The 25,494-nt window shown below is 38.3% G+C and overlaps 1 long non-coding RNA gene across 1 annotated transcript in view; it reads right to left on the minus strand.

The window, feature by feature from the left end:
• Positions 1–204: 204 nt before the first annotated feature.
• Positions 205–25,494, minus strand: part of LOC144341129 (uncharacterized) — a 303,995-nt gene continuing 278,705 nt past the window's right edge. Inside the window, exon 3 of the long non-coding RNA XR_013417782.1 lies at positions 205–342. This is a non-coding gene — a long non-coding RNA (uncharacterized LOC144341129). The remainder of the gene's footprint in view (positions 343–25,494) is intronic.

The following is a 25,494-nucleotide window of genomic DNA, read 5'->3' on the forward strand; positions in this document are numbered from 1 at the left end:
TCCTCCTTTTGGAGCCTCACATCTGAAGGAGAGTGAGGATCTCATCAGAACTTGTGGAAGTCCAAATACATCTCTCTAAAGACTCTGCTTTATCACACAAGCTGTCCTGTGTGCAGGCTGGTTTGGATGCTTTCTGAAGATCCCCTCGTCTAAGGCAGATTCATCTCATTAATCTCAATACCATATAATAGACACCATGCTTACCCAGAGTGCAGTGCAATTCTGTAAGCTCAGGGAAATGTTTAAGCAGCTTCTGAAGGGACACTGCTCAGATGGAGTCACAGGCTATGGAGGCCTCAATCAAGCAGGACTTTTGCCTTCACCAATACAGACACTTGAATTCTAAGGGGCAAGAATGAAATAGAAAACAGGGTTAAAATTCAACCTTCAAAGTTTTTTGCTAAGCCAAATGGGGTTGAGTGCTGATATTCAAAATGCACAAGGCTTTTTTTTTTCTTTCTTTCTTTCTTTTTTTTTTTAGAACAGTTGTGGTCGAGAATAAAAGGTCATATCTTAAATCTCTTTAGTGACAATTGCTCTCATGCCATTAGAATATACTTAACTCCAACTGTCCTTTCGTTGTATCTTCCTTAAGAGGAGTAATGCTATTTTAATCATAACTCAGTCACAGGAGTTGAGCACTATCTTATTGAACTGGGAAGGAAATTAACAACAATCATCTCAAACAGAAGTTTAACAACAATTTATTCTGCTTAGGGACCTGAGCAAAGTAGTAGAGAGAAGAGATAGGAATGATAAAAAATGGCAAAGGGTAAAATTGAAAGGATTTTACTTTCTTAAAAGACACATAAAATTTGAATTTCAAACAGTTATAAACATATTATGTACCTTTTTTCTTAATGTTACAACTTCATTTCTTATTATAACAACATTGCTTATTGTAAAAAATACTTTAAAAATAGAGATAAGAGGCCAGGCCTGGTGGCTCACACCCGTAATCCCAGCACTTTGGAAGACTGAGATGGGAGGATCACCTGAGGTCAGGAGTTCGAGACCAGCCTGGCCAATATGGCAAAACCCCGTCTCTACTAAAATACAAAAAAAAAAAAAAAAAAATTAGCCAGGCATGGCAGCGGGCACCTGTAATCCCAGCTACTCAGGAGGCTAAGGCAGGAGAATCACTTGAACCCGGGAGGGGGAGGTTGCAGTGAGCCAAGATCATGCCACTGCACTCCAGCCTGGGTGATAAGAGTGAAATTCCGTCTCAAAAAAAAAAAAAAAAAAAAACAGATAAGAAGGAGAAAACAAAAATCATCTATTGCCCTGCTACCCAGAGAGATTCTGTTGACTCTATATGTACATATGTATCTGTCTACATCTACCTTATCCATATCTCTATCCAAACAGATACACACAGAGATGCACACACAAACAATATATACATGCAATTTTTACAAGCTGTACTGTCATTTTAAACTCTTAACAGAATACATTAATTGGAAGAATACTACTATTAATTAATATCTTGTTCTCTTCTCCTTGCAAGTCCACAAAATGACTAACTTCCCTGTCCTTTGAGGTGCGATATAACCATTGACTTTGCCAAATAAAATTTAAGTTGAAGTGACATATGTGACTTTGAAGTAGAAGCATTTTAGTAGTAGTGACTATCTGATCTGCCCTTTTCCTGCTATGACATGGAGATGGAAATATAGGATATTTTCCCATAAGAAGGAGATATCTTGAAATGCTAAACCAACATGTGGAGGGAGGAGAGCTGTCTTTAAGAGTCACCCAGTTCTATATGAGCCATTGTGTAAGGCACTGAGAACTCTGGAATTCTTCTCACACTAGATTATACCTATCTCCATTTATCTAGTTTATTCTGACCAGTAAAAGTTTTAGCATCGTTCTGACATTAAATATTCTACAAAATCACTCAAATGGCTAAATTATACATCATCATGTGCATGTGGTACAATTTATTCAGCCAATTTTTTAGTGTCTCATATTTATTTCCATTTTTTAAGTTTTTATAAACAATATGGCAAGAAATATATTTTAGTTAAATTTTTGCTCATATTTATGTTATTTTCTTAAGCTGCAATCATAAATTGGAAAGTTGTTCAAAAGATACACAAAACCATCAGTTTTCTTACGTATAGTGTCAAATCATCCCACAGTCTTTTGACGGTTGACAGCATCATCAATAGCATAAAGAACACATGATTTCTCTGTTCAATATAAATATTCTATTTACCTACCTACCCTACCTTTCCAAATTTAAAGGTGAAATGGTGCCTTTTTTTTATTGTAATTCCTTGAGTCAAATATTTTTTTCATAGTTGTATAAGTTATTTGTATTTCTTCTCTTGTGAATTGTCTTTTTGTTATTTTCTCGTTGATTTCCTAATATCATTTATTGAATAATACTTTCCTTAAATGCTTATTCATGCCTCGAGTTTGCAAAAATGCATGACAGTGGGCTTTAATTCTCCCCTACTGATCAGTCCATCCATGCCCAAATCATCACCAGGCTGCTTTAATTATTGCATCTTTAGATTTTCAATATCTCACATAATATCTTGCTATTCTTTTTGACATTTTGTTGTCTATTTTTAAATATTTATTTTTCAATTTAAACTTTTTAAAATTCTACTGGGATTTTCATCTTTTCCAAGAACATTATTCAAGTCTTATTTAACAACATTTCCTTCATTAATTCATTCAACAAATGTTTATTGAGCACTTGACATGAGCCAGGAATTATTTTAGGTACTGAACATAAAGAACAAATAGAATTCCTTGCTCTCATGGAGGTTATATTCTAGTGAGATAGAGATAAAGACAATGAACAAGATAAGTAAGTATACCAGAGAATGTTAAATAGTAGACAGAGCTAAATAGAAAAAAAAAAAAAAAAAGCTGGAAAGGGGCTTATGAAATAGCATTGTTGGTGGGTTTTAATTCAAGTTCTTCAGGAAGCCAAAGTTAGAGCAGAATCAGACATGCAAGAGATGCGTTGTGGGGTGTGAAAGTTGCGGATAACAAGAGGAAATCACTTTCATTAGACCCAGACGAAATAAGGCTGGGAAGGCATGAAGCAGAGGAAGCACATGCTTACATGCCTGAGATAAAAACCTTTCACAAGGACTTTCTAAAAACCCCGTAAGAAACCCTTTCACCTTCATGCATCCCCTGCTTTGATAAGATTTATTACCAGACATTCTTTAGGACTGCAGTAATTCAGGTAAGATTCTCTCAGAACACATGCCCAGTAAATGGGAAGACCACCAATGAACTGACAACAATCCTGGCTTTGCATCTCTGGAACCAATAAACTTTGTTTCTAAGGTCTTATTTAAATTCCTTTTTGCTAATGCAAGCTTCCTTTTACCCTTCCCTGGTGGTTTGCCATTCCATGCATTCCAGATTATAATCCTGATTTCTTATTCCTGAGTAAACCCAACATATTTAAAGATAATTTTCTCTAGTGGCTTTTTTAGGTTATGGGGTAGGTGGCGGGGGAGCCTGAGAAAAATATAGGAGAGAACACAGGAAAAGGCAGGAACACTGTCAGCCACTGATGAAATCTGACATTCATAAAGAAGGAAAGGAATAAACCTCAAATGTCTTATTGAGAAAAAGAGGGGAGAGGGAAAGGACAAGAAATAGGTGGGGGAAGGAAATGGGTAAAACTAGCCTCACACTGCTGTGCAGCCAAGAAAATCTCACCCAGCTGATTGGGAGCCTAGGCCAAAGATTTCGCAATGGAGGATTTCCACCTCTGGTAGAATTAGCCATGTGCTGGTACCCAATCGCTTTTGCTCATTGACTGGGAGCATCCCGGGGAGGGCGTGGCCTTTACTTGGTGGGCGGTATTGGAGTCAAGCAGGTTCTCTTTCCATGGCCACCACAATGGGATAAAGTTTTGAAATTTTAAATAGGTAGATTCTGAAATGTAGTACACATACTTGCCCATTTATTATGTATTTATAATTATTCCACAATATTGGCTGATGTTACAAAGGGGGTGGGACTTTTCCATGTCATTTGAAAATTAATTATTGCTAGTAGGCAGGAAACCTACATTTTGGATATTTATTTTCTTTTCTAACCTGCCACCTTCCCGAACTCTTATTAATTTATTTGCTCCTTTGGTTGAGATTTTCGTATTGTTAAGAACACCATCACACATAGTTTTGTCCCCATCTTTTTGAATTATTCTGCTTTATTTCTTATCTTTTTGCCAAATCAGGGTTGATGATTGTGGATATGTTCATATTCATGGGACTCCCTTTCAGTTTTGCCATTAAAGGATTATGCCGATGATATATATATATTATATATGTTATAATATATATAACATATATATTATATATAAATAACATATATTTTATATATAATATATATTATATATTTGCCATTAAAGGATTATGCGATGATATATATAATATATGTTATATATAATATCTTATATATATTAGATATATAACATGTATAATATATATATATTTCAGATGAATACATATATATATATATTCATTCCTTGGTCAATTTCCTAAGGAATTCTAAATTACCAAAATTAACCTAGGAAATTGATCTGGGAACATTTTTTCACATCTTGCTATAGAATTATAGATAATGTATTCATACATTTTCCACCTCCTAATACATGATATATCTTATCATTTCTAGTGTTTGTGGTTGTGCTTTTACTTGTTCTTTTTTTTTCATTAGACTTCAAGAAGTTTCTTTCTTTTACGTTTTTTTTCTTCAGAGAATCAGCTCTTGAAAGTGTCTGTCATTTCTGAATCTTTCTCTTTTATAATTTATTAATTTCTGCTTTTATCTTCAACATTCCTCGATTCATTCTCTGCATAATTTTATTTTATTTTTCACAGGCTTTTAAAAGAGAAAAAGTGAGAGTTGTTTGTGCCTTTTCTAGTCACATCTCTAATCATAATTATAATCATCACGTATTGCAGGCAGCGTGGGGTTATGGTCGAGGATGTAGATTCTGTCTGCTTCATATTTCCTGGGTTCATATCCCAGCTCTACTTTTGCCAACTGTGGGACATGGACAAGCAGTTTCCATATGTGTAAAATAAGGATTATCATTGTAATAACATTTAGCTCATAGGGTTACTGTGAAGATTACCTGAGCTAATATTTGTAAAGCTTTCAAACAGGGCTTGGCACACAGTAACTGCTATGTAATACATGAATAAATTACATTTATGCAGTACTTTATTCTTTACAAAACATCTTCACATTAATTTTCTCCCTTAGTTATAACAACTCCACGAGGCAAACAATTCTCATCATTACTTTTTCTATGATAAAACTGGAATGCCAACGAGTCAACTTAAATTAGTGGATGGAAGAGACAGGTCTTATGATTCTGGGATCAGCATGTGGCTTGAAGCCCAAATGACCTTTAGTTTAGGATTTGTGGGGACACAGACAGAGAAGTCCATCTTTGGCTCAGCTTTAGTCACTGGCAACAGTCGCAGATTTTGAGACCCTCAGCTGGATAATAAACCACTTGAGACCGGGACCAGCAGCTGGAGCAACTGTCACGAAGAGCTTTAAGGTACCAGGCTCCTAGACAAGTGAAGTCAGCCTCGGCAGGAAGGTGGGACAGGACCTGGTTGAAGTGCAGGCGATGTGAGTTCTCATCCTGGTCTTGCCTCTGTCTTACTCAGTAAGTGTAAACAAGACACTTTGCCCTGCCACATCTCCATTTTCTCAAATATGAAACAGGGAAAATATTTCTGCCCAGCCTCCTCCACACGGCCCCTACAGGATTCAGAAGATGCTGCTGGCAGTGCATGCAGCACTTTGAAAGTTTATAAAGTTTTCCACATAGGCAAGATTCTGTGCATGTCTAAGATCTCTCCCCTCCCACTTTCTTTGCTTACACAACCAGGAAGTGAAAAGCAGATGTGGAAACCACTCCCAAACTTTGTGCCAGCCCCCCAAATCTTGTGCCCAGGAAATGTCCTCCAACTTTTCCTCACACCAACAGCATCATTATCTTTGCATAGGAGAAAAAAAATCTATACATCTCTCCAAACAGAAATCTAATTTCCAACTGGCTTCACCTGGACTGTGAACCATAGGAAACAGACCACAACCAAATTTTCCACAAGCACTGTTTTCCATGCACACCCAAAACCAAGCAGGAAAGAGAGGAAATGGAAAACTCCCCTGGGCACTTAGCCCTTCATTATGTTGTAAGAGTGCGAACTACCTGGGGAAAATAATCAAATTTAGGGGAGAAGGAGATTAGTCCAATTCTGGTTCACATTACCAAAACTGTTTCTCTAACTATATATTTCTTCAGATTCTAGGAACTGTCCACTGAAATCATTTTACATTTTAAATCCATTGTATTTAGGTTTCTTCTTTCCCCAACAAGAACTGAATCCATCTATTAACTACCTACCTAGTCTTTTCTTGGTGAGTAGCCACTTTTATTTTCCTAAAGTGTACAGGATGGAAATTTGAAGGAGATGTGCAAATCACAACTACAAGGCACTCAAGTGAGTAGGGGAGGCTTCTACCCCTTCTTCTGTTCCTAATAGAACCCCCTTAAACCTCAAGAAAGAGATGTGAGCAGCTAGACATTAGAGTCCTTCCTTCTTTTGCAAGGAAAAAACGTGGAGGGAAGAGAGAGCGACTGATTTTCTGAGCACCGACAGGCTTTATCCTTCATGAATTTCATTCTTCCTTTGTTCTATGTGTGTAGAAAGGAGGGAGGGAATTAGTAGAAAGAGTGACAAAGAAACTGATGTCCAGTGGGTATGCAAAAGAGGACCCTGGCTGAACTTACCATTTGAGGGCAGGGTGCCAATGGTCTGTGGCCACCCATAGATGCCAGTTATACCCTACTCAGGCTAGGAAAGGACCCACAGAGCAAAAGAACGATCTCCCAAGAGTTCTTGTGAATTAAGATTGCTCTTAACCAAATTTAGTACATGTCGCTAACAAAGGAAGGTTATTGCCAGGCCCAGCTGCTCTGCCCTCATCAGACATAGAGAAGTATGTAGAGTTCAGGGCCAGCAAGGGATGAAAGGGAACCAGTGATTAGTGGGTATCCACTATGTGTCAGATACTTGTTAATAGACACACACAGACACACATAAAATCTCATTAACCCAGTAGAAAGTTAGCTTCCGGATGGTAAAGGATTTTGCCTATTTTGTTCACTGTTCTAGCTCTAGTGCATTGACACATAGCAAGTGCACAAGAAATACGTGTGAAATGAATAAATGGACTGTCACAACCCTATGGATATAAAATAATTACCAATCTTGTTTTAAGATGAGGCAGCTAAGTTTCAGAGATGTTGGGGAGTAGATGAGCTAGGATTCAAACCTAGCTATGTCCGGAATCCATAGCCAATGCCTTTCAGGACCCCTTGCTGTTCTCACACAACAAACTGAAATGTATACAGCACAAAGTGTGGCCAGGGTCTTAAAATCACATTCCATAAAGAATCATTGGAGAACTGAGGTGTTTATCTGTGAAAAGGAACATCATAAACTAACAAGTTATGGAGAGGCCCTCCCCTTTCTGGAATTCTGTTCCTCATTCGTGAGATGAAGGTTTTGGACTAGATCACAGAACAAATAATTGACATATGTATCATGACCCTGCCCTTCTATGACAGGCATTACTCATTGATTATAGTACTCTTTCTTACTGAATTTGGATGCAATTTCATAAATATTCTCAACAACACTCCATGCAACCCCACCCATGATTAAAATTGGCATGCATAATAAAGGCTGTTTGATTTCTCTAAACTAGATCATCTCTAATGTCCCTCAAATTTATTTATTTTTTAGGAGTTTTTCATTACTTTATTTTTCAAATGGTTTCTAATGTTAGCCTCATGAGTTATTCCATATACAGTCACTCTCTACATAACAACATTAATGTTAATGACAGACCACATATACAGCAGGGGTCCCATAAGATTATAATACCATATTTTTACTGTACCTTTTCTATGTTTACTTTTTATCTCCATTTATAATTTTTTTTTATTTCCATAGGTTATTGGGGAACAGGTGGTGTTTGGTTACATAAGTTCTTTAGTGGTGATTTGTGAGATTTTGGTGTGCCCAGCACCCGAGCAGTACATATTGCACCCTATTTGTAGGCTTTTATCCCACACCTCCCTCCCACCCTTTTCCCCAAGTCTCCAAAGTCCATTGTATCATTCTTATGCCTTTGCATCCTCATAGCTCAGCTCCCACACATCAGCGAGAACATACAATGTTTGGCTTTCCATTCCTGAGTTACTTCACTTAGAATAATAATCTTCATTTTCATTAATTCATTCCTTTTTATGGTTGAGCACTATTCCATTTTTTTAATATATAAATATTACACTTATGGTGATACATATATACACGCACACATATATATACACACACTTATATGTATTCATATATATACACACACACACACATATATATAGGTTCTTTATCCACTTGATGGGCATTTGGATTGGCTCCACGTTTTTGCAATTGCAAATTGTGCTGCTATAAACATGCATGTGCAAGTGTCTTTTCCATATAATGACTTCTTTTCCTCTAGGTAGATACCCAGTAGTGGGATTGCTGGATCAAATGCTAGTTCTACTTTTAGTTCCTTAAGGAATCTCCACACTGTTTTCCATAGTGGTTGCACTAGTTTACAGTCCCACCAGCAGTATAGAAGTGTTCCCTGATCACCACATCCACACCAACATCTACTGTTTTTTTGATTTTTTAAATTATGGCCATTCTTGCAGGAGTTACCTGGTATCACATTGTGGCTTTGATTTACATTTCCCTGATCATTAGTAATGTTGAGTATTTTTTTCATCTGTTTGTTGGCCATTTGGATATCTTCTTTTGAGAACTGTCTATTCATGTCCTTAACCCACTTTTTGATGGGACTGTTTTTTTTCTTGCTGATTTGTTTGAGTTCATTGTAGATTCTGGATGTTAGTCCTTTGTCCCATGTATAGATTAGGAAGATTTTCTCCCACTCTGTGGGTTGTCTGTTTACTCTGCTGACTGTTCCTTTTGCTGTGCAAAAGGTCTTTAGTTTAATTAAGTCCCAGCTATTTATCTTTGTTTTTATTGCATTTGTTTTTGGGTTCTTGGTCAAGAAATCCTTACCTAAGTCAATTTCTAGAAGGGTTTTTCCAATGTTATCTTCTAGAGTTTTTATAGTTTCAGGTCTTAGATTTAAGTCCTTTATCTTGAGTTGATTTTTATATAAGGTGAGAAATGAGGATCCAGTTTTATTCTCCTACATGTGGCTAACCAATTATCCCAGCACTGTTTGTTGAAAAGAGTGTCCTTTCCCCACTTATGTTTTTGTTTGCTTTGTTGAAGATCAGTTGGCTATAAGTACTTGGGTTTATTTATGGGTTCTCTACTCTGCTCCATTGGTCTATGTGCCTATTTTAATTCCAGTACCATGCTATTTTGGTGACTATGGCCTTATAGTATAGTTTGAAATCAGGTAATGTGATGCCTCCAGATTTGTTCTTTTAGCTTAGTCTTGCTTTGGTTATGCAGGCTCTTTTTAGATTCTATATGAATTTTAGAATTGTTTTTTCTAATTCTGTGAAGAATGATAGTGGTATTTTGATGGGAATTGTATTGAATTTGTAGATTACTTTTGGCAATATGGTCATTTTCACAATATTGATTCTACCCTTCCATGAGCATGGGATGTGTTTCCATTTGTTTGTTCATCTATGATTTCTTTCAGCAGTGTTTTGTAATTTTCCTTGTAGAAGTCTTCCACCACCTTGGTTCGGTATATTTCTAAGTATTGTATTTTATTTTATTTTTTGCAGCTATTGTAAAAGGGGTTGAATTCTTGATTTGATTCTCTGCTTGGTCACTCTTGGTGCATAGAAGAGTACTGATTTGTGTATATTAATTTTGTATCCAGAAACTTTGCTGAATTCTTTTATCAGTTCTAGGGGCTTTCTGGAGGAGTCTTTAGGGTTTTTGAGGTAGAGGATCATATCATCGGCAAACAATGACAGTTTGACTTCCTCTTTACCAATTTGGATGCCCTTTATTTCTTTTGTCTGATTGCTCTGGATAGGACTTCTAGTACTATGTTGAAGAGGAGTGGTGAGAGTGGGCATCCTTGTCTTTTTCCAGTTCTCAGAGGGAATGCTTTCAACTTTTGCCCACTCAGTATTATGTTGGCTGTGGGTTTGTCATAGATGGTTTTTATTACATTGAAGTGTGTCCCTTGCATGCCAATGTTGCTGAGAGTTTTCATCATAAAGCGATGATGAATTTTGTTGAATGCTTTTTCTGCATCTATTGAGGTGATCATGTGATTTTTGTTTTTAATTCTGTTTATGTGGTGTATCACATTTATTGACTTGCATATGTTTAACCATCCCTGGTATGAAACCCACTTGAACATGGTGGATTATCTTTTTGATATGTTGTTGGATTTGGTCAGCTAGTACTTTGTTAAGGAGTTTAGCATCTATGTTCATCAGGAATATTGGTCGGTAGTTTTCTATGAACACCTTTACATGCATAAACTAGAAAATGAATAGAATGTATATTCTGCAGTTGTTTGATGGAATGTTCTGTATATATCTGTTAAGCCCATTTTTTCCAAGGTAGAGTTTAAATCCATTGTTTCTTTGTTGACTTTCTGTCTTGATGAGCTGTCTAGTGCTGTCAGTGGAGTATTTAAGTCCCCACTATTATTATGTTGCTGTCTATCTCATTTCTCAAGTCTATTAGCAATTGTTTTATAAATTTGAGAGCTTCAGTGCAGGTGCAAATATGTTTAGGATTGTGATATTTTCCTGTTGGACAAGGCCTTTTACCAATAATGTCCCTCTTTGTCTTTTTAAACTGGTGTTGCTTTATAGTTTGTTTTGTCTGATATAAGAAGAGCTATTCCTGTTCACTTTTGGTGTTCATTTGCATGAAATGTCTTTTTCCACCACTTTACCTTAAGTTTATGTGAGTCCTTATGTGTTAGGTGAGTCTCTTGAAGGCAGAAGATAGTTGGTTGGTTAATTCTTATCCATTCTGCAGTTCTGTATCTTTTAAGTAAAGCATTTAGGCCATTTATATTCAGTGTTAGTATTGAGGTATGAGATACCATTCCATTCATTGTGCTATCTGTTGCCTGTCATTTTTTGTTTTTGTTTTTTAAATTGTGTTTTTGTTGTAAAATTCCTGTGAGATTTATGCTTTAAAGAGGTTCTGTTGTGATGTGCTTCCAGGATTTGTTTCAAGATATAGAGCTCCTTTTAGCAGTCCTTGTAGTAGTGGCTTTGTAGTGGTGAATTCTCTCAGCATTTGTTTGTCTGAAAAAGACTGTATGTTTCCTTCATATATGAAGCTTAGTTTTGCTGGATTCAAAATTCTTGGCTGATCATTGTTTTGTTTGAGGAAGCTGAAGGTAGGGTCACAAATCTCTTCCAGTTTGTAGGACTTCTGCTGAGAAATCTGTGATAATCTGATAGGTTTTCCTTTATAGGTTACCTGGTGCTTTTGCCTCACAACTCTTAAACTTCTTTCCTTCATCTTACCTTTGACAACCTGATGACAATGTGCCTAGGTGATGATCTTTTTGCAATGAATTTCCCAGGTGTTCTTTGTGCTTCTTGTATTTGGATGCCTAGGTCTCTAGCAAGGCCAAGGAAGTTTTCCTCAATTATTCCTCTAAATATGTTTTCCAAACTTTTGTATTTCTCTTCTTCCTCAGGAATGCCAATTATTCTTAGGTTTGGTCACTTAACATAATCCCAGGCTTCTTGGAGGCCTTGTTCACATTTTCTTTTTCTTTTTTCCTTGTTTTTGTTAGATTGGGTTAATTCAAAGACCTTGTCTTCAAGCTATGAATTGCTTTCTTCTACTTGTTCAATTCTATTGCTGAGACTTTCCAGAGCATTTTGCATTTCTATAAGTGTGTCCATTATTTCCTGAAGTTTTGATTGTTTTTTATTTATGTTAGCTATGTCATTGAATATTTCTCCCTTCACCTTGCATCATTTTCTTGATTTCTTTATGTTGGGTTTCACCTTTCTCTGGTGCCTCCTTGATTATCTAATAACTAACCTCCTGAATTCTTTTTCAGGTAAACCAGGGATTTCTTCTTGGTTTCCATTGCTGGTGAGCTACTGTGATTTTTTTTGTGGGGTGTTTAAAAGCCCTGCTTTGTCATATTATCAGAGTTGGTTTTCTGGTTCCTTCTCCTTTGGGTAGCCTCTGTCAGAGGGAAGGTCTAAGGCTGAAGGCTTTTGTTCAGATTCTTTTGTCCCATGGGGTGTTCCTTGATGTAGTACTCTCCCCCTTTTCCTATGCATGTGGCTTCCTGAGAACTGAGCTGTAGTGATTATTATCTTTCTTCTGGATCTAGCCACCCAGGGAGTCTACCAGGCTCTGGGCTAGTACTGGGGGCTGTCTGTACAGAGTCCTGTGATGTGAAACATCTGTGGGTCTCTCAGTCATGGATGCCAGCGCCTATTCCAGTGGAGGTTGCAGGGGGGTAAAATGGACTCTGTGTGGGTTCTTAGCTTTGGTGGTTTAATGCACTATTTTTGTGCTGGTTGGCCTCCTGCCAGGAGGTGGTGCTTTCCAGAGAGCATCAGCTGTGGTAGTGTGGAGAGAAACAGATGGTAGGTGAGGCCCTAGAACTCCCAAGTGTATATGCCCTTTGTCTTAGTTACTAGGATGAGTACGGAAGGACCACGGGGTGGGGGCAGGCCTAGGCTTGTCTGAGCTCAGACTCTCCTTGGGTGGACCTTGCTGCAGCTATGTGGGGGATGGGGGTGAGGTTCCCAGATCAATGGAGTTATGTTCCCAGGAGGATTGTGGCTATCTCTACTGTGTCATGCAGATTGTCAGGGAAGTGGGGGCTAGCCAGCAGTCACAGACCTTACCTAGCTCCCATGCAACCCAGAGTGCCAGTCTCACTCCCACTATACACCCCCAACCACACCAAGTTTATTTCCAGGCAGTGGGTGAGCAGGGCTATGAACTTGCCCCAGGTTACCTGCCTCCCAGCTGCGAAAGCAAGTATGGATTTCCTTCTTCCCCAGTCAGTGGAATCTGCATTCCAGATTCACACCCTTCCCCAAGTTCTGGCCAGGAGGCTTCTTAATCAGTTCAAATTGTTACTATGTTCAGCTAGAGATTTCCTTCTCCTTGTGGCCTTTCTCCAGTGCCTCTGGCAGCCCTCCCAAAGGATTCCTGTGAAGCCAGGCAGGAATGACCAGCCTGGGGACCCAGAGAGCTCACAGGGCCTTTTCCACTGCTTCCTCCACTTCCGTACCTCCCTTGGCTCTCTAAATTGACTGAGCTCCAGATAAGGTCAAAATCTTCTCCCGTAATCTAGACCTTCAGTTTCCCCAGTGGGAGTGTGTGTTTAGAGGTAGACAATCTCCCTTTCCCACTTCTGCAGTTTGGGCACTCAGCATATTTGCAGTGTCTCCTGGGTCCCGCGGGAGCAACCCGCTTCCTTCAGAGGGTCGGTGGGCCCTCTCGGGTTTCCTAGTTTATTCCTGCAGTCGTTCTGGAGCTAAAATTCATGATGCGAGCCTCCATACACTGCTCTGTCCATCCGAGTCAGAGCTGCAATCTAGTCCTGCTTCCTGTCTGCCATGATTCCCCTTTTTCTCCTCTCAAATTTGTTTAATTTGTTTAATTTGTTTTTGTCCATGAATTCAACACTGTTTCTATCTTGCTCCGTATATTGTTTAACACAGAAGAGACCATGACCAATAAAAGGCTCCAATCTTCCCTGAGAACAGTACCATAAAAATCATGTAGCCTCTGAACTCTGGGTTTATTCAAAGAGAATCTTCTATTAAAATCACCTTCCAGATAAGAGAAAAATAAAGTTTTAACTACAACTGATCTAAATATTGTTGACAGAAGATCCCCTCCTCTAAAACTGAGACAATGCCTATTACAAAGACTGCATTTCAAAAGTAAAAAGTGAGCTAAAGTAAAAAGTTGGGAGAGAGTTTTAGATTTAAGGTTTTGGCCCATGGATTGGCTTGTAGTCAATATTTTCTTGAGTTACACATACAGTGAAGATTGCCACGAAATAAGATGACACATTGAAAATAACATTATCTGAGCAGCATCATGTCTGGATTTCAGCCAAGCTCAAGAAATATAAAATAATGTTATTTTTATATGGTAGCCTCACAGCTGGGTATCTGGCTTTTAATGGTTTAGAAAGAGTAAGTGAGAAGACTTCATATTGATTTTTTTTCAAGTTTACTTTTTAATAACACAAATAACCTTCAGTAACTCATAAGGTATTCCATTAATGCCATAAAAGTACAAAATCTGAATTTCTGGTTTAGAAGTTCTCACATTTCATAGAATGCAAATGTTAGATGCATTTATGCAATCACAAATGCAACTAAGGTCATTGGTGGCAAACAACAGAAAGTAACTCTGGTTGATTTACACAGGAAGGGAATGAATAAATGGTGTTGGGACGTTCAAGGAATGGATCTGAAGGCAGAGGAACTAGGCTCAAGAGTTTGTGAGTACAGCCAGGACCCTGCCCCATCACTACTGGCCATGTGCTCCCTCCCGACCCATTCCATCCTGCTAGATTCAATTGCCCTGGACATTCACTCTACACCAGTGATCTCCTGAGTCCAGCATAAATGCCATGGATAATGTCTAACAGTCTCTATGTCTTCACATCATTCTCTCATTATTCAAAGTCCTAGACAGAAACTTCTTCTTATTCACACTCAAGTTTTGGCCCTGGATCTAGCTGTTAGCCAGTAGAGATAGGAAATACTTGCCCCCTCCTTGGGCTTCTGCTCAAATAGGAAAGTATCCAGAAGCTGGGGAACCAAAATGACTAAAGTTTGTTAAAATAAAATACCCAAATGAATACAAAGTGAATATTTCATGTCAGTGAAATACCCCAACTTCACCTTTGTTAAAAAATAACAAAGAACTGTAATTTATTGAGGTGACTTTCTTCCAGGCAATGCACTATGTACAATATATAATATATTGTGTACTTCTAGGCAATGCACTATGTATAATATTTAATATATATAATTTCCATCTCATTTAATCCCTCATAACACCCCTAATGAGACAGGTATTAGCATATTAAGGACAAGGAAAGAGTAACATGCTCAGGTTTACACAGCTATTGAGCGTCAGAGCCAGAATTTAAAGGAAAACCTTTCTGAAACCAATACCAGTTCCTCTAACCACTAAACTACACAGACTCTCCATGAGTATTGCTACTGTGGCTTGGCTCAGGGTTTGCACTTACAAGGCATAGGATACGTTTATTTTGGCATTTCCTTTCAGCAGACATTCAGTGAGTTCCCACCACCTATAAGTCACCATCTTAAGCACCATGGGTGGACATGAACATGAGTAAAGTACATGTCAGTCGCTAACTACAATATGGAAAATAATAAAATCCATGCTAGTGACAAATAAAAGATAAGTCATAACCTGCAAATTCCTTGAGGGCAAGGATTGTGTCTTTCTTGCTTACTTTCTATCCTTAGTACTTAGCAAGGTGCCTGGATATAGTAGACTCTCAGTAAGTATTTAATGAATGAATAAAAATAATTAACATTTATTATGCACTTACCATGAGCCAAGCACCGTGCCAAGCCTCCTATGAGGTATTTACAATGACTATCTCCATTGTGTACCCTACCTAGGATCACGTGAGTCAGGGGCATACAAAACCATGCAAACTGTACTGTACTGGGGGTGAGAGCTTCAGCTTGAGGTCGGCAACCAGACAGCATGCTGGTTATAGCAATCTGGGCTCCACATCTGTACCCCCTTGGCTTTCATAAGAAGAAAAGGCATCTTGTTCAATGGCTCTGTTAAGAGAAAAGAAATTGCTCTCCCAGAATTTTCCCACGGGTCCCCCGTTTGCATCTAACTGGCAGGAATTGGTCATATACTTATTCCTAAATTGGGTTCTGTAGCCAAAGCGAAGTCATGAGCTGACTGGCCTCAGCCAAAATGGCCAGATCAGTCAGGTCCAGAGAAGTATTAAGAGGGCTATTAAGTAATATTAAGGGGGTTCTGATGATCCTTAATAGGGTCAAGCCCTGCAGCTGGAGGTCGGTTCAACTTCCCCTGGAGCATATGGGCTATTGGGAGATGGGTAGCTAGCTGTAAATAAGTGGAACTACTCTCAGGAAGGCGAAATGGACAGATGGATGCTCTATCGGTCACTGAATATGTCCACTATGACCTCCCTCTTTAAATTCCTACGAGGACCCCCCACAGCTCTCAGAATAAAGTCCGAATGTCTCAGCAAAGCACACAACGTTCTTCACCACTTGCCTTCAGCCTGATTTTCCAGGCTTACTTCCAAACCTTGCAGGTCCCCTCCCCTGGTTTCCTAGAACTATTCCCTCTCCTCTGAAAGCATGCCCTGCCCTTCCCCTTGCCTTTGCCCATGTGGTCTTGTGCCCGGAAAACTTTTCGGCTCTCAGATAACATGGCAGCTCCTCCTCTCAGCACAATGTCCTGCCTGCTTCTTTGGGTGAACTGCTCCTCAGTGCCTCAGGGGACCCCATGAGACAGTCTGCAAGGGCAAGCCTCCCTCACCAGGCTGCAGCGGTGCCTTCCTTGTCTTCGAATAAAGCAAGAAAATGAAAAGTCCTTTGAATGAGTGAATGAATCCTAATGCGACATACTGTCTCCATTTCCTGAGCTTTTCCTTCCCAATCCTGATCACAATTGAAATTACATATTCATTGACATAATCATTTGTTTGGTATCTGTTTCCCCCCATAAAAATATAAGCTGTCTGGGGGCAGGAACCATGTCTCTTGTTCACTCCTGCACCTACCACAGTGTCTGACACATCTCAAGGGTTTAATAAATATCTGTTGAATGAATATAACATCCAGGATATAAAGCTGCCTAAGAACCGCACACGCTTTTTTCCATTGCATCTATTTTCTTCATCAAGGAAATAATATTGCTCATAGAAATGAAGAAGAAACCTAAGCTTTATTCCAGACAGCTTTTCACAGCTTTGGTTGCTGGAAAGAGGCAAAACCCCAAGTCACATGATTTTGTATTTAGAATATTAATTGTCCCTAGGTCATGCAGAACAGTGATACTTTCCTTAATGAAATGCTCTTGTACTAATTTCTATTTGTATGCAAAAGACATCATTGGTTTAACATATTGAGACAATCTCCCCAAACGGTGCACACCCATATCTGCCTAGCCGAAGAAGGGGAAAGGCTTCTGATTTATTACACATAAACAAAATGAATAAGATAACATTTTATTAGTTAGAAACCATTATAAAAACAGCAATAAAATGGGGCCGTACAAGTGGAAGATGGTCTTATCAATAAATCCTCGGAAGTTTAGGCCCCTGGTGCATGTTGTAATAATAAAAAAGATAATTAAAAGGATCGAATTGCAAAGCTGTATCATTTTTATCAAGAAGCAGACCTCTAACAATAGAAAACATCAGGGCAGTAATGGTCGGGGAGTCGCTAACCTTTTTAAAAAGGAAAGGTATTGGAGATTCAAGTTATTTTAGCTAATGTGAGAGGAATCCATGTTTACGTTGTGTCGCACTGAAACATGCAAATCCAGGCAAGAAATGGCTTTCCTTTAAAATCAGTATCTTTATGAGTCTTGTTTCTGGTGCTGAGCAGTAACTGGCTTTATTAAATTAGCCATGTCCATCCTATCAATTATGGCTGATATTATCACTAACAACTGCGGGTGAGAAAGACAGTTTCCTTACTTTTTGTCTCAGAAAGTCTTGGGTTTTCTTCCCTTGACTAAGAATCCTCATTTTGTCTTAGAAAATTCTTATGACATGTTGCAAATACTTTTTATACAAAGACATCACAAGGAAACACAGAAACCTCAGAGCTTTCTCATTTCCCAGAGAGCTGTAGTCAGTTTTTAGAAAGTAAATTGTGTCCTCTACCCTCCCCTCAACTCCCTCCAGGTCAACGTTTCCCCTCCCCCATCCTGGTCAGTTTAATATGAGTCACTGCCCGGGCTTTGTTGTATGGAATAACATATTCTCCTGGGAGTCAGTTCATGCAAAACACTCCCCGCTGAGAGAGTGGAAATTTACCCATAAGACATTCTTCCAGCAGCAAGCCCCTGGAGGAAACCTGACCAGAATGTTTAAAAGACTTGAGGAGCTCAGTCTCCTTCACTCCCTCAAAATTTCTCAGAGAAAAAAAAACAAAAACAAAACAAAACAAAAAAAACCCACATATTTAAGGTTTATAACACCTGGTGACAACAGACACAGTGAGATATGATGTTATTTAGAAAGAAAACTGAAAATGAGTAGATTATTTCCAATATTTCGTCTGCCACTCTGTCTTCTACCACGATTTCTATTCTCTCTATTCTCCCTTCCCATTTTGGTTTATAGTCACTCTGCAGTCGTTCCATTGATCAATGCATGAACTCTTTTTTTCTAACAACTGCCACATACTCAATAAGTTACTTTAAGCCAAGTAGCCATTATTTTGCAACATATTTATAAGCTCTGATATATTTTCTGTAGTGCAAATGACATCGATTTACCACTAAAATAATACATGTGTTCATAAATGTGTAAATCACAAGAAAGCTTAGTTGGGACTTCTTTATAAAAAGCCTCAAAACCAGCCCATCTTTGTAAAACATACACATATACATAATTAATAATGTAATATACACACATACATATAGATACAGATACATATTTTTTTTAATAGTAAAGCTAAGGATCATGAAAGAACATGGAAATGGAAGCCCATCCCAAGAACTTTGCTTCTTCTTCATCAACATTTACCAAATGGTGATGCAAACAAATCAGAGGAAATATAAATTTCACCGAAGGCAGCTCCCATCTTAGAGAGGGCCTAGACAAAGCTGGTAAGAACCAGCTGTCTTGAAAAGGCATCAAAAGAGATTTACTTGATGGCCCCTGGGCTAGACATTGTGTCATCTTTTCTTTTTATTAAGAACTTGTTATCTAGGTTTTCAAAAGTGCACTTATAATACACTTTACTAAATAGTATGTAGAGTTGCACAGTGTATGCCTGTATAAAAACCCTGTTAAAAATTTCAAAGTTTGCAAACTGGAAGAATAAGTGAGTGGCTCATTTAATTTATTTTAATCAGTTATATCAGGAAAATGCAATTATATTGAAGGGAACCCTTTGCAGAAGCAGAGAGCAATTATGTTTTGCGTGTGGAGTACTTTTTTTTTTAAGCCCATGTCTGCAGCATTAAAGAAAAGCATAATGTCAATCATCTTGATTTCAAATTCCTTTAGTGCAGTCCTTAAACAGTGCAAAAATTATAGAAAGCTAAAGCTATTTTTCTCAAGACTGTGTGCAGCTGTTTTCTGCAATTCTTGAACATTCTTGATATAAATGTGTTTCCAAAGGTACCCGTTTTTAAAAGTAAAAGTTACTGCAGTAATGCTCTTAACCTTATTTTAAATAGATATTTTCACATCATCTCTTAAAGAGAATAACTCACCAAAGAGGCCGCTTGAGTGAGTTAAAGTTTCACTAAATTTAAGCAATGGGATTTCCCTGCTCATTACCATCACCTTATGCAAAAGAGCAGCTTAAAAGTTGACAAGTAGATGGCAACAGTGTAAAATGGCAGCCTACTTAAAGGGAATTTGTTAAATTGTTGAAGATGTGAGTGGGAGACAGGTAAGAAAATGTTATAAGAAGTACTGCACTTCCAAAGACAAGTCCAAAATTCTAACCTCGGGAAGCGCAGGGATCTCTCTTCCTCTCTCTCTGCTTTCAGGACTTTGGGCAGCTTTAAAATGAAGCCAATGCATTTCACAAGTAAAAACAATCATGTTTCCTTTCTGCCTAATGTAAGTAAATCAACTTTGAGCTCAATATTGAGTTGAAATCTCTTAAGATATAGTGACTTATAACCTGTCCAGATATGATTAACAAAGATCTTTGATTAGAAATGGGAATATAGGTGGCAAGTGACAGGTAGATCCCTGGAGCTCATTGTGCAACTTCTCATTGTTTCATGTATTCTTAGATTTGGGTCATTTTCTGGTCTGTAACATGGGAACTTGTGTAAATTTCATTATTATTAGAAATTCAACCAGTGACTTGAAACTTTGAACAAATAATTCAAGTCTCCTAGAAGAAATGAATCACCTAAAAGTACAGTGTCGGCTTCATAACACATGCAAGCCCTAGCTTAGAAATGTACTGCATTTTCCAGAAGTTCATTGGTAAGCTGACAGTTTAGTATTCAGAATGCATTTTTTGATAGAAACAATTTCATTCATTATGACTGGTTTTCTAAATTAGCAAATAAGCCTATTTAACTAATAATGAATCAGAAGTAGGTGTTAATACTAACATGGCAGTATTATAAATATACCGTTTGACCACTTATGATATTGTAACTGGGGAAAAATATATTTTAATTTTTAAGTCAGAGTACTGAGAGCAGATATCCTACTCTGCTTCAGAAAGGCACTGCAAATACACCTGGACATGAAGAATTTGTTAACTCTTGACAGCTCTATGATTGTAGAAAGAAAGGCGTTGTTTCCCACTGATTCATATAATAAAACCATTGTATATCTGACCATGCATTGGCTGTATGACTTAAGGCAATTTACTTATTCTCTCTGTGCCTCACTTACGGTGAAATTAAATGAGGTCATTTTTCTGCAAGTAGACATTTGCTGTTTGCCTCACCCAGCTTCCACCCCTCTTGCAGCTGTTCCCTTGGTTTTCACTGGGTGATAGTCTCTCTCTACCCATCTCTCATCTACATGGTATGACTGGTGCTCCATTCCCATCCCTAGGGTGAAGCACATGGCTTGGGCCTACCAATCTCAGCTGGCTTCAGGGGTGACTTAAAGGCAACTGCTTCGAGGGTGGGCCACCTTCCTGAGTAGGTCCAATAAGAGTGAATCTCAGAATGTTTTTCCCTGAGAATTCTGGGACAGAAGTCTTTCTCTGCTGGTTCTGAATCAGAAAAGATACAGCTTCAAGAGCACCTGGCACCATGTTAATTTATTCCAGTGGTTCTGGTGGCTCTCAATGACCAGCAGGGGACATTTGGCAATATGTGGGAACATTTTTGGTTGTCATAACTCTGAGAAAGCTGCTATTCTCACCTAATGGATAGAGACTGGGGTGGTGCTAAACATTCTACAATGCACAGGATGGCCCCCAACAACAAAGAATTTTCTGTCCCAAAATGGCAATAGAGCTGAGGTTAAGAAATGTTGCCCTGACTGCATGGTTACATCTAATAACATAAAGAAACAGCTGAGAAGTGGAGGAACGTCAACTCCAGGTGGTATTGTTTGAATACTGGAAGAGTCAATTCTTACTTGATTTTTCCATCAGTTACACCCAAAAAAATCTTAATTGACCAAATTGGTAAATATGCAACATACAGTAGACACCCCATAAGTGGTGGCCTTTTTCATTAAAGGTTATCATCCACATGAGACCCAGGATCAGGGGACTTCAGAATCACAAATGTTAAAGGATCAGATGCTGTCTACATAAGAATTGCATGTTTTAGCTCCCCGCAGCACACATCTGTACCCTCTCCTGTGTCCTCAACACATTCTACATTTCTGATTTGTACTCACAAAAAACAAAGATTCAAAAGATAATGCCATTTTTGTATAGAATTTGCAATTTTTCTCTAGTTTAGAGCTATCGTCAAGAATTTAACGCATCTGATAGGAGACTAAAAAGTTAAAGAAAAGGTTGCAAGATTTCCACAGAATTACTAAATATTTTTCTTAAGTAACTGCCAGGCACTGTCTCTGGAGAGCTTGATTTACCACAAATGTTTAAAATGAAAATAAAGGAGTTCTGAAAAAAAAAAAAAAAGAAAAATGGCTATTTAAAAATTGCTTCATAAATTAACACACAAGAGTGAAAGAATCTCATTTATATTTATATTCCATATTTTCTTTTCACCTCTTGTGTGTTCGGTTATATTATGGAAGGGGCCTGGATGGTATTGTATTCTAAATTTATTGACAAGAAATTTTAAGATCTTTTTATTTGTTTTTAAGGTTGCCCATTCCCCTAAAGGTGGTTAAAACACATACACAGTATATGCCATTTCACCAACACAAACTAATTATCACATTTTTTGATTTCATAATTCTATAGCCTTAAGGTCATCATTTTCACAGTATTCTCACTCTTTTAACAGTTCGTACATTTTCATTCCTTGGTAAGATATGAATATTTTCTACTAAGAGATATGATATAAATGAGACCATTATTCAGAATGAGAATTTTCTCTACTAACATCATCACTATTTGTAGCATAGAAGACTAAATAAATGTCTCCCATGAGTGACTAAATGCAAAATAAAAAGTAACCACTCAACTTTAATAGTTTAAAAAATGCTATTAAACATAATGGCTTCTTGACATTTAAGTAGCACTGTGTTTTAAGTGATCTTCATTTTTGAAGAACTACTTTATTTTCATCTTAAATATTGATGGCAAATCAAGTTCTCCAGAGTGAGAAACCACAGGAGAAAGCTCTTCAGAGAAAATAAATTACCGTGGACTCTGAAGTTCCAAGGTGCTATTTTTTAATTTTGTTTTTGTTTGCTTTTATTTTTGTTTTCTCCTGAGGCTGTGCAATAGAATCATATAAATGAACAACTTGAAAAACTGACAAAACAATCTCATTTCTCAAGATCTTCAATCAAGTAGATGCAGTTTTGACCATATTGCCCTGTTCCTCGCTTTAACCTTCAGGGGGAGATCTGATGTCTGTCAGGGACACCCGAAGAACAAAATGGCCCAGTGGGACCATCACAGAATGAAACTCCCTGAAAAGGAGGAGACAAGCAGAGGAGGGAGGAAATGGGGAGTGAAGCCTTCAAAGGAAGCACTGATCCCGTCGCTTTCTTATCCCTCCGCAGGAGATCAGCACTAGAGTCGAGCTCTAAGGGAAAAGGAAGCATTAGGGAGGCACCAAGTTGCCCAGGCCTAATTCCAGCCCAGAAGTATGTGAAGAGCACCTTCAAGGTCTGTGTTTTACTCCACTCCAATTCATCAGGTTAAAAGGGAAACTCCCTGGCTATCGCCTGTGTGTAGCTGACATCCCAGGTGCTGCATCACAAGAATATGTTGATACATACCTGACCAGCAAGGACTCAGGGTGAGCGAAGACATGAGCATAGCTTTAAAATCAGTAACATGGTCAGGGCACCTTGGCTCAGGCCTGTAATCCCAGCACTCTGGGAGGCTGAGGTGGGTGGATCACAAGGTCAGGAGATAGAGACCATCCTGGCTAACACGATGAAACCCGTCTCTACTAAAAATACAAAAACTGAGCCGGGCATGGTGGCGGGTGCCTGTAGTCCCAGCTACTCAGGAGGCTGAGGCAGGATAATCACTTGAACCTGGGAGGCAGAGGTTGCAGTGAGCCAAGATGGCACCACTGCACTCCAGCCTGGGCAACAGAGTGAGATTTTGTCTCAAAAAACAAAAAAAAAAAACAAAAAAAAAACAAAAGAGTAGCATGTTTAGTTGATTATTGAATTATGCTAAAAGAAAGATTCTAATCTCTGACTTTACACGCTAAGCTCTCCGAGGGCAGGGCCTGGGTCTATCTCCTTCTCTATAGTACAAATATAATTCCCAGAGCAGCTACAAAACTCATCAATCACTTATCTCCAGGAAACAAAATGAAACCAATACTTGCTTAAAGACTTTGAGCAAGTAATCTAGCCTTCCTAGGTTTTAGTTTCCTTACTCCAAAGAGTGTGAGCGATGAAGTAAAAGATTCGTCTAGTTCCTAGTAGTCCAGTGGGTCTTTAAACTACGTCCCCCTAAGGTTTAAGCCTGGCAATCACAAAACCTGCAAATGTCTGTCCCATGATACAACAACCAACCACCTGGTATATATATCACTTGATATATATATATGTGTGTGTGTGTATATATATGTGTGTGTCTATATATGTGTGTGTATATATGTGTGTGTGTGTGTGTGTATATTTATATATACCACTTGATGTCACAAGTAGGAAAAATTTTTAAAAATGAAGATATTTGTCAGATTAACTATTCCTGTCATAATCAAGGGGAATGCCAAAGCCCACCCCATACCACCTCTAAAGAGAGCTCCACTCTGGCTACCATTCGGGTGGGATATTTTCATCTTGTGGTCAACAGTATTATTGGTCCTGAGCTCTCAAAGGTTTCATTCTTGACTCACTGAACAGCCATATTTCATATTAAGCAACAGAAATAAAATTACCAAACCATCAAATTCCCACAAAGGATAGTCTTTTTTGAATAGCATGACAGCACAGCCAAAAGATTATGGATTTTAGAGACTTGTCTACAGAGCCTGAGTCCACTAGAATATTTGACCTTGTTGAACCAGTCTTCTCCCCTGTAATATGGTAATAGTTCCTGCCTCACTGATCTGTGAAGATAAAATGAAATAATATATGTGAAATGTGTGTCCATAGTTAACAATAAACAGTAGCAACTGTTATTGTTTAAGGCCCATCACCTGCTCTCACATAGAAAAAAAGAAATTATTTAAGGGATTAAAAAAAAGTGTATGATGAGCTCTCTTTGAAAGATAGGAAATAGGAAGACCTGAGAAAAGACTGAATTTAGAATCAGAAAATGTGGAATACCTCCTCTACTTATAGAACATATGATTTTGGGCAAGTCAGTATCTCTCAGAACAGCTTCCTCTTCTGGAAAACAAGATTGATCATGTGCCCCTAAAAAGCATTCTGTAAATTCTAAAGCACTATTCAAATGTTTGGTGCTAATATCATTGTTACCGTAGACAAAACTCAAGGCCATACTTACAACACAGGCTTACAAAACTGTGACGCTGCTGTTGACAAATGGGAAGGAGTAACTAAATATATGCCACGTTGACATTCTGGAACTGGAGAGAGAGTGATCATGTTTTAAATTAAGTCTCTCTTTTGGCAATTAACAAGCAAAGAATCACAATTAAAATTGCAACCAGTTGTAGATTTTCCAGCACTCCTAGCCTTGCCAAGATGGGGTGAAGGAAACTTGACTTGCTTGTATTCTCCTATACGTATTCAGAACCATTTCCTTAGATGCAGCCATCAACATCTTTGACTTCAAAAGAGGCTTTTTTCTATGATTTCAAAGCATTTTATGTCCATACATGGGTTTAAGAAAATCACATAGCAGAAGACAAAAGAACAAAGCTTCAACAGCAGAAAAATTCATTGTAAGCTCCTTTAAACCATCACACTGAAATGTTCAGTGGAAGAAAGCAAGCTCTTGTGTATACACTGAGTGTATCAAAGGCCACCTCTGAGGTTAGTCAGCAACCTGTCTTCTTTGGAGATGTCAATATTGCCACAGAGTTTCCAAGAATCCACAAATCACTATTCACAAACCAACCCCCACCCCGAGCTTTGACAAATACTGACATTCCTTAGCAAACCAGAGGGAGCTGTGTGGTGCTTTTC

The sequence above is a fragment of the Macaca mulatta genome, chromosome 5, assembly GCF_049350105.2.
Source record: "Macaca mulatta isolate MMU2019108-1 chromosome 5, T2T-MMU8v2.0, whole genome shotgun sequence".
NCBI lineage: Eukaryota > Metazoa > Chordata > Mammalia > Primates > Cercopithecidae > Macaca > Macaca mulatta.